The sequence below is a fragment of the Poecilia reticulata genome, chromosome 3 (assembly GCF_904066995.2).
Source record: "Poecilia reticulata chromosome 3, P_reticulata-male-v2, whole genome shotgun sequence".
NCBI lineage: Eukaryota > Metazoa > Chordata > Actinopteri > Cyprinodontiformes > Poeciliidae > Poecilia > Poecilia reticulata.
Genome location: NC_088832.1, coordinates 313936 through 321804, shown reverse-complemented (window position 1 = coordinate 321804; position 7869 = coordinate 313936). Strand labels below are relative to the sequence as shown.

The following is a 7869-nucleotide window of genomic DNA, read 5'->3' as shown; positions in this document are numbered from 1 at the left end:
AACACATTTTTATTAAAAAAAAGTTTTTACAACCTTTTGAAATTGAGCCTGTTACGCTTTTTTGACAAAACTTCTGCTGTAGAAAAAAATTAAGTAAACTCTACATTTACAGCAAACCCTTGTTTTTCTTAGGGGTTGCGTTCTAAAAATAACCCCTGATAATCGAAATCCGTGAAGTAGTTACCTTTATTTTTTACAGTTATTACACAGCATAAATAAAAACTCTACATTGAAACCAAAGAACAAAACCTGTTTTCAGGTCAGCGGATGTGCGTGTGCATCAATCGGGCCTTATTAATGTGATCCGCAGTCTTGTCATTAAAGCGTTTCCTCCAAGCTGCTTTGCGAGATTCACAGCTGTATCTACGGCAGAGCGACGGATCTCATCAAACGAGCCTCGGGTCGGGTTTTGTTCTGCCTCTGGCCACAGTTTTTTTTTTTCTTTTCCAACAGACATTGAAAGTTTCAGTTTCCATCTCCTGAGTGGCCAATCTGTATTAAACACCGTAACGTTATTGGCACTCAGGTAGCGCGGAGACTGTTTTTACCAATCATATGGTCAATTAGGACGAAGAACACTGGAAAAAAAACTGCACAAAAAAATCTGCAAAGCAGCGATACCGTGAAAAGTGAACCGCGTTACAGCGAGGGTTCACTGTATATGAAATAATTTATAAAAATCAACTGAGTAATTTGTAGAATGGTTGCATATCTGAGTTTATCTAGGTGTATCTGGGACTTCATTCTCATGCCTGGCCTCATAATGCCTCAGCATTGAAAAAGTGGATTAATTTAAATAAGACAGTTTAGTTAAACATATACATAACTTAACCTGCAGAACATAATATGAAAGTAAACTAAAAGTCAGTTTCAGCTGAATTTGGGTTCAGATAGATTAAGTAGAAACTGACAAGAACCGGATGAAACGACAAAAATGAAAACAAATTTATTTTCCAATTTAAGATCAAAATGGTCCCACAGTGCAGAAACATTTCCTTTGAAGCTGCTCCATAGATGACGATGTAAAAAATCAAGAATTTGTTTGGCAAATGCTTTTGACAGATTCGCTTCCTTATAAACACAGTTTGGCATCCAGTGTCATTTCGAAACAGTTCCTGTGTTGGTCACGTGACTTGCTGAAACCAATACGCGCGCCGACACTGGTGTTGGTCTATAGGCTTGATGCATGCGCCGGCTTGTTGGTGTTGCTGGACTCATCACTACCCACCGCTCCAGGCCTAAGTATGAAATCCTGTGAGATTTGAGTTTTTAAAATAGGGCGGGGCCTATTGTTTGTTCTGGGAGAGCATGTAGTGGACAAGGAATTGTAAAGCTGGCTGCTCCAGGTAGGCTTTAAATTGTTGTGATAGTAATCACTTGTTTTTCATTTTTTATTATAATGTGCTTAGGGACGTGCTTAGATGTGCCTCTGTTCCAGAATAACTGAGTTAGATGATTGCATGACCATCTGCAGTTTTGATGGTTGTTAATCATCCACAGATTCCATCCAGGTGAGGCAGAAAGGAAACACTTAAAACATGTAAGGCAGGTGAAACAGTGAACTAAACCTGCTAATGACTGATTCAGTCTGTTGTTTCTTGGATTGGTAACTGGTTAAACTGAACTGGTCTATTATTAATGGTGTGGGATCTTTATCAGCATGTGGACATTTTGTAATGAATTTAATAAACTTATTTGGAAATATTTGTAGTTGATTGAAGATTAAACCAGCTATTTGATGGAAGTTTATTCTGTGTAAATTATAATTTTTCCAACTAAAGTATAAATCACTTTTTGCTCTATTTATCTGTCTCTGGTGTGTTAAATTAACCCTGATCCTCCCTGAGTTTTATCTTTAGGTTTTCTGATAAACAGCCTTTATTTTAAATATTGATTCCCTCATTTTAACATGAGTGCAGCATCATAAATCCTACACTAGACTGCAGCTCCATAGGTAAATGTAGTTGTATACATAAACATTACATTTTAATTTAACAGTGAGTGTACATGGGAAACTAAATGGTTTGTATTTGTTCTCAGACAAATACAATGTTAATCATTGAAAAATTAACAGTACACTGTTTAATCTTTCAATGACTTTCAGAACTTTTCAAATGTTTATCATCTTTCTAACTGGCACCTTCCTCACTTTTTGTGTTTTTCAGCCGTTGCTCTGCAGTTTGACCAAAAGCTGACTCTTGAGGACTGCAGTAAAACTGTCAAGAAGTGGCTTCATTACACGCCAGAATGAGAGGAAGACATCACAAGGAATCAAAGTGACGCCAACCAGAGTCAAACTGGGGTTACCACAACTTGTACTGTTTCCCTGGTTCATACAGTACAAAGCTTAACGTCATGGACTCTGTTCTTCTGTGGACAATAGACTGTTATTCTGACAGTCAAAAAGGAGTCAAATATGTTTAAAGATCTGTCCCTCTTTTCTTAAATAAAATGTTATATCAAACCTATGTTGTCATTTTTAAACTTTTGTACACAGTTTATCCATGATCTGCCAATAATATAGTGTTTAACACCAGTGAAAAAACTTTTAGTGGTATGTTATGATGCAGACCTAAAAATGTACATGAATCCTTAGCTTTCATTCAATATGAAATCAACCCAAATCTGCATGTAGATCCACATTCAGATGAAGGTTGAATCAACATTGATTCCTAACTACTTCAATGTAAAATCAACAGAAATATGTGTCCAGATCCACGTTCAGATGATGGTTGAATCAACATTGATTCGTGACTGATTCAATGTAGAATCAACACAATTATGCATGCAGATCCACAATCAAATGAGTGTTGAATCTACATTGATTTAATGTAAAATAAACAGAAATATGTGTGCAGAACCACATTCAGATGAAGGTTGAATCAATGTTGATTCCTAACTGATTCAATGCAATATCAACACAAATATGCATGTAAATTGACATACATGATGGTTGAATCAACATTGATATAATGTCAGTTATGGTTGAAACTCTAACGTTGATTCAACATACAAGTCTCCGACCACTTTCAATGTTGTTTCAATGTCAGCGTTCAACGATGATTCAATGTTTCTGGCTGACATTGATTCAATGTTGTTTCAATCATTCTGTGCTATCTGGGCAGTGCCATTAGCATTAGCCTTTTATCTAAAATAACCTATTAACTAATTTTCTTACTTATTAGCAATGTTTAATATACTGAATGGAGTAAGTCAATGACAGACAACATGCTAGTGATACCGCACATGCTACTGATAGCCTTTATGCTAACATTAGCATTTTGGTTAATTTTAGCTTATGCATTAATTTTAACACAATGAATGGTACAAGTACAGCTTAGTCAACATGCTTCTGCCTCTCCACAGGTTATGGACTACAATTTAGCTAAGCTTAAACATTAAACATTGATGATTATTTTTAGCATCAGAACGCTGGGTTCCAATCGACGGGCACACTTTGGCATGCCCTCGTTAAATTTCTTCAGGAATTTTCTAGTTTTTGATTGGTATTCAGTTAAAATCAGTGTTTTGATGCTCATGCCAGTTAATATACAGCTAAACGTAGCAGAGCTCTGAAACAGTTGATTTATCCTGTTTGACTATACTATATACTAGACAACCAAACTATACTTTGGTTGTCTTCATCTAAGTGAAGGATAGAAATGCAAAAAGGGTAATGTGTGAAATTAATTATATTACTTGTGGGAAAAGTAAACCAGTTTTATAAGACAAAGGTAATGTAAAACATTAATATTTTACACTGTCAAGGGTTTGTTTATTAACAAATAAAGAAAAAATGCAATCTGGATGCTAAAGGCAGCGCTTTGGTTGTCATTGCTGACTTCTGTTTTATTATCCTTCAGATTATGCTCATCACTGTTACAGCAATGCTGACACTCAGGACCTGTAACATCAACACATTAAACACAGAAACTCCTACATTACTTGATGTTTTTCCTTTTGAATAATTGGGATATTAATGTATTTTTTAAACAGAAAGAGGCAAACATATGTGCAGATGACAATATCTCTGCATCTAAGCAGATGATGTTATCCGTTTTGCTGTTGTGCGAGACACAATATGGGGCTTGGCACTCCCATGTCTGGTATTTACTGCAGGATCCCAACGAGGCAGGAGGAGAGCCACCATCTCTAGGCTCAAAACATTCTGTTGTGAACACTGGTAAGACCGGCCCAACTTGAATTAGATCTCTCACCTCTTTGTCCTTTAGTTGACTAAAACCATAATCATAGATTATGGGGTTCATTAGCCATGTGTTATTCCAAGCACCACATTAATCCTGGGAGCCTGTTTCCTAGCTGCTGCCACCATATGGGACAGAAACTGGAATACACTCACAAAATGGAACATTTAATGCTCACACATATAATAGGCTCAAATGTTATGTAATAGTCTTACATCTGCTGACTTAAGTTTTGTTTCGTCTACATTTTAAAATCTAATGTTTCATCACTAAATCTTTTTGATTTCTTGATAAAGTAAAGATCAAACAAAATTTATCAAAGTAAATGAAATCAATTAATGAAGCTCAACTTGGATATTTTTCTGCAAGTGTCACATGATCACATAAAACCACGACAAAACATGTTGCAATGAAGAAAAACAATTCAAGAAAAACAAATGCAACCAAAATTAAGTTCTGCAGGAGGAAAAAAGCTTTTATGGGACTAAAAAACAAACTATTACAGAAATCAGTCAAATTTTAGGATAACAGATATTAACGGTCTAGATTAGAAAATCACAAGTACGACAAGAATCAGTTCACAAGGACTGAACTGATTCTTGAAAAGCTCTGAAACTATAAAGAGACTGAGAGATTAAGAAACCTGCCCACTGCTGAATCATTTGTTTGATAAAAAGAACTCAAGTAGATCCAATCAGACCTCAGGAAGGATGTGATGTGTGTCTTTCGATTACTGCTATCCACAGAGGACTTTATGAATGAAGTGCTGAGGGCAGGCTCAAAATATGTTAGCAGTTTGTGAAACAGTCTTAAAAATCATTCTGTAGAATTACTGATGGCAAGAAGAAAGTGTGGAGACAAAAGAGAGCTGACCACGATCCAAAACAGAACAACTCGTCTGTTAAACATGGCAGTGGGGAATGACAGGAAGATTTGGTTCTGGAACAATTCCATTCATATGAAGAACCTTATGTAGTGGTATAGAAATACACCTAATTCCACACAGGTGGTTGTCAGGTGAGAAGTTCCGGTTGTTAAGGCAGGCGTGGTATATAAGGAGTTGCAGCGTTCATTCAGGATGTGTCGTCTTTGCTCTCCCACTGTGTGGCTTGCGTCCTGTGGACTCTGGCAGCGGAAAGTAACAAATCGCTGGCTGGTGCATGTTGCGCTAATGTTCTGGTGGTAGGTGTTCTCTGCACTTCAGCTGATCTTGGCCAGAAAATCTAAATTGAATTGTGATTATAGGTAAAGCGCCGCTGCACTCCTTCTCTTCCTCCTTCTGCGAGTGTGTGTGTGCGTGTTTGGATCGGCAGGTAAGAAATTAACGCTCATAAGCTCCAGTTTGTTTTATTTAAAATGGTGGCTAATTAATTTTTCCTAGGTCCCCCCCGAACCCCCCAATGCTCCGATCTACTCAGCTTTGCTCTCTCTTCGTTCGTTTCCCAGATCTGTTCTGCTCATATCTACTCTGCTCAGAGTTCGTCTCCCGGACTTCTACACAATCGTTTTTAAAGTTGGACTGCGGCGGCATTATCCGCCTTCATCGAAGCGTGTTTGGGGTGTGGCATCGGCGCACCCATTTCACCTCCTGTTGTGGAGGGCCACGCCTGGTCCTGATGTTTTAATTGGCATTGTCTATTGATTTTTTTTGTTTGTTTGCAGCCCTTTTTGTTCTTTGTTTGGTTGGGCTGATATTGTTTTTCTTTATTGGTTTTGAGATTGTTGTATTGGTTAACTGTTTCTCTTTTTTTGTTTTGCAGTTGCTGAGGTCCGGTGGCGGTGTTTGTGTGGTGACGGTGTCTTCCTCTTCTGCTTGCTGTGATTCTTGAGTTTGGGTTGTCTTACTGCGTCTGGTGTGTTAAAGGTTTTTTTTGGTTTGCTGTGTTTGGCGGATGCCAACCCTATAGCGCCCCTCAGGCCGGTAACCTCAGCTACTGCACTTCTATTTTCTTTGATTTTTCTTGATTTCTTTTGTTTCATCCTTAAAAGAAACTGGTTTTAAAAAGAATTTAATGTTTTTTTTTATCATTTTGAAACTCTCAGATGTTTTAATCCATGCATAACTGAACCTGTGTGCCTTAAACAAGAGGTAATCTCTGGGTGAATTGTTGAGCAATTTACTAAAACTAAACTACAAAATCTGAGTCTCCATCTAGTGTTGCCACACTTATAAGGAACAACAAACTTACTGCTTTTATATACTTGCTATTGCTTCATCCCAAACAATAGTAGGAGCTGCTGAATAAAAAAAATGCATTGATCTCATCATGGTGGAATTTAAATGATCTGTAATCCTTTAAAGTGTGGAATTCACATTTTACCCTCATCTGAGATATCGGTATCAAGATTTTAAAGTGATGACAATGGAGGGGAAAGCTATGCCAGATGTTTATGAAGGACCTTAGATATTTTTGTCAAAAATGTCATACCTCTAAGATTTTATGACTATTGCCTGCATAGTCAACAGTCATAAAATCTTACAATTGCAACATTTTTGGAAATGTAAGATTACAATTAAGATAAATATTTGTGTCAAATATATAAATTTATTTTAATCAAGTTGAGTTCTTGCAAACAGCTGAATTGATGTGTGATGATCAATAGGCCTATCAGTTGTAGCCAATAATTTAACCGCAGGGGGTTTAAGAAGTAACCAACAAAAGATCCAGACCATCCAGCATTAACTGTTCAGTCCTTCAACTCATTTCAGAGAGATTGTTCTTTGAGTCCATTGTTTTGCTCTTTAAATCAAAACTGTTAATCTCCTTGTGGTGGGGTATTAATGTGATTTGATGGATTCCTTCCTGTGTTTCTGATTAATGTATGGGAGCTGACTGTATGGGTGTGAACCCTCCTGTTAAGAGTGTGTATCACTAATTCTATAGGAGCATTGTTTTCTAATTGACACTATAACAAGCTTGTACATGTCTGCTCTGCCAGCTCATCACTCGACCTCCATATGGTGGAGGATCCCTGGTTTAAAAGGTGCTATCATAAAATAATCTGGACACGCTTCTGTTGGGATAAACAGACACAAGAGGTTCTCCCAATACAAATACCATTAAATCATGCACTTTTTCATAAATACTGAAACAAAAATATGGATTTGCAAGTCTTTTAAAATGGCTAAAATAAAGAGCTAGTGTTTGGGATAACGGTAAACAGTGGCAGAAATAGTTCATTCTACTGTATATTGTTTCATGACAATATTGGCTCATTATTATAGGAGTTGCCTCTAAACAAGGCAGCCATTGTGTGACCGAGAGTCATAGGAGATGAGAGATAACCATAGGAAGAAATAAACTGTCTGACTGGCCATCACTCAGAAGTTAAAAAATATTGAAATAATAATGACTATAACACACCCATGTTCCTTCAATCATCCAGAATTTAAAAAAGTTTTATTTAAAGTATCCAATAACAAAAAAATTGGATGAGTTTATTTCAGTGTGATACCATCCATCTATCCATTTTCTGTACACCCTTGTCCCCTGTGGGGTCGGGAGGGATGCTGGTGCCTCTTTCTAGCTAATGTTCCGGGCGAGAGGCGGGGTACACCCTGGACAGGTCGCCAGTCTGTCACAGTGTGATACCAATAATTATTTAATTTTCTTTTGATTAAAGGATTTCTGACATAACATTGAAAACTGCCGTTTCAAAGACA

General features: G+C 37.2%; 1 long non-coding RNA gene across 1 annotated transcript; it reads left to right on the top strand.

Annotated features, from left to right (window-relative positions):
* The first annotated feature begins 584 nt into the window (after positions 1-584).
* LOC145550987 (uncharacterized) lies at positions 585-2464 on the top strand. Its single transcript, XR_014086747.1, has 2 exons — positions 585-1346; positions 2166-2464. It is a non-coding gene; the product is annotated as an uncharacterized LOC145550987 (long non-coding RNA).
* The last annotated feature ends 5405 nt before the right edge of the window (positions 2465-7869 follow it).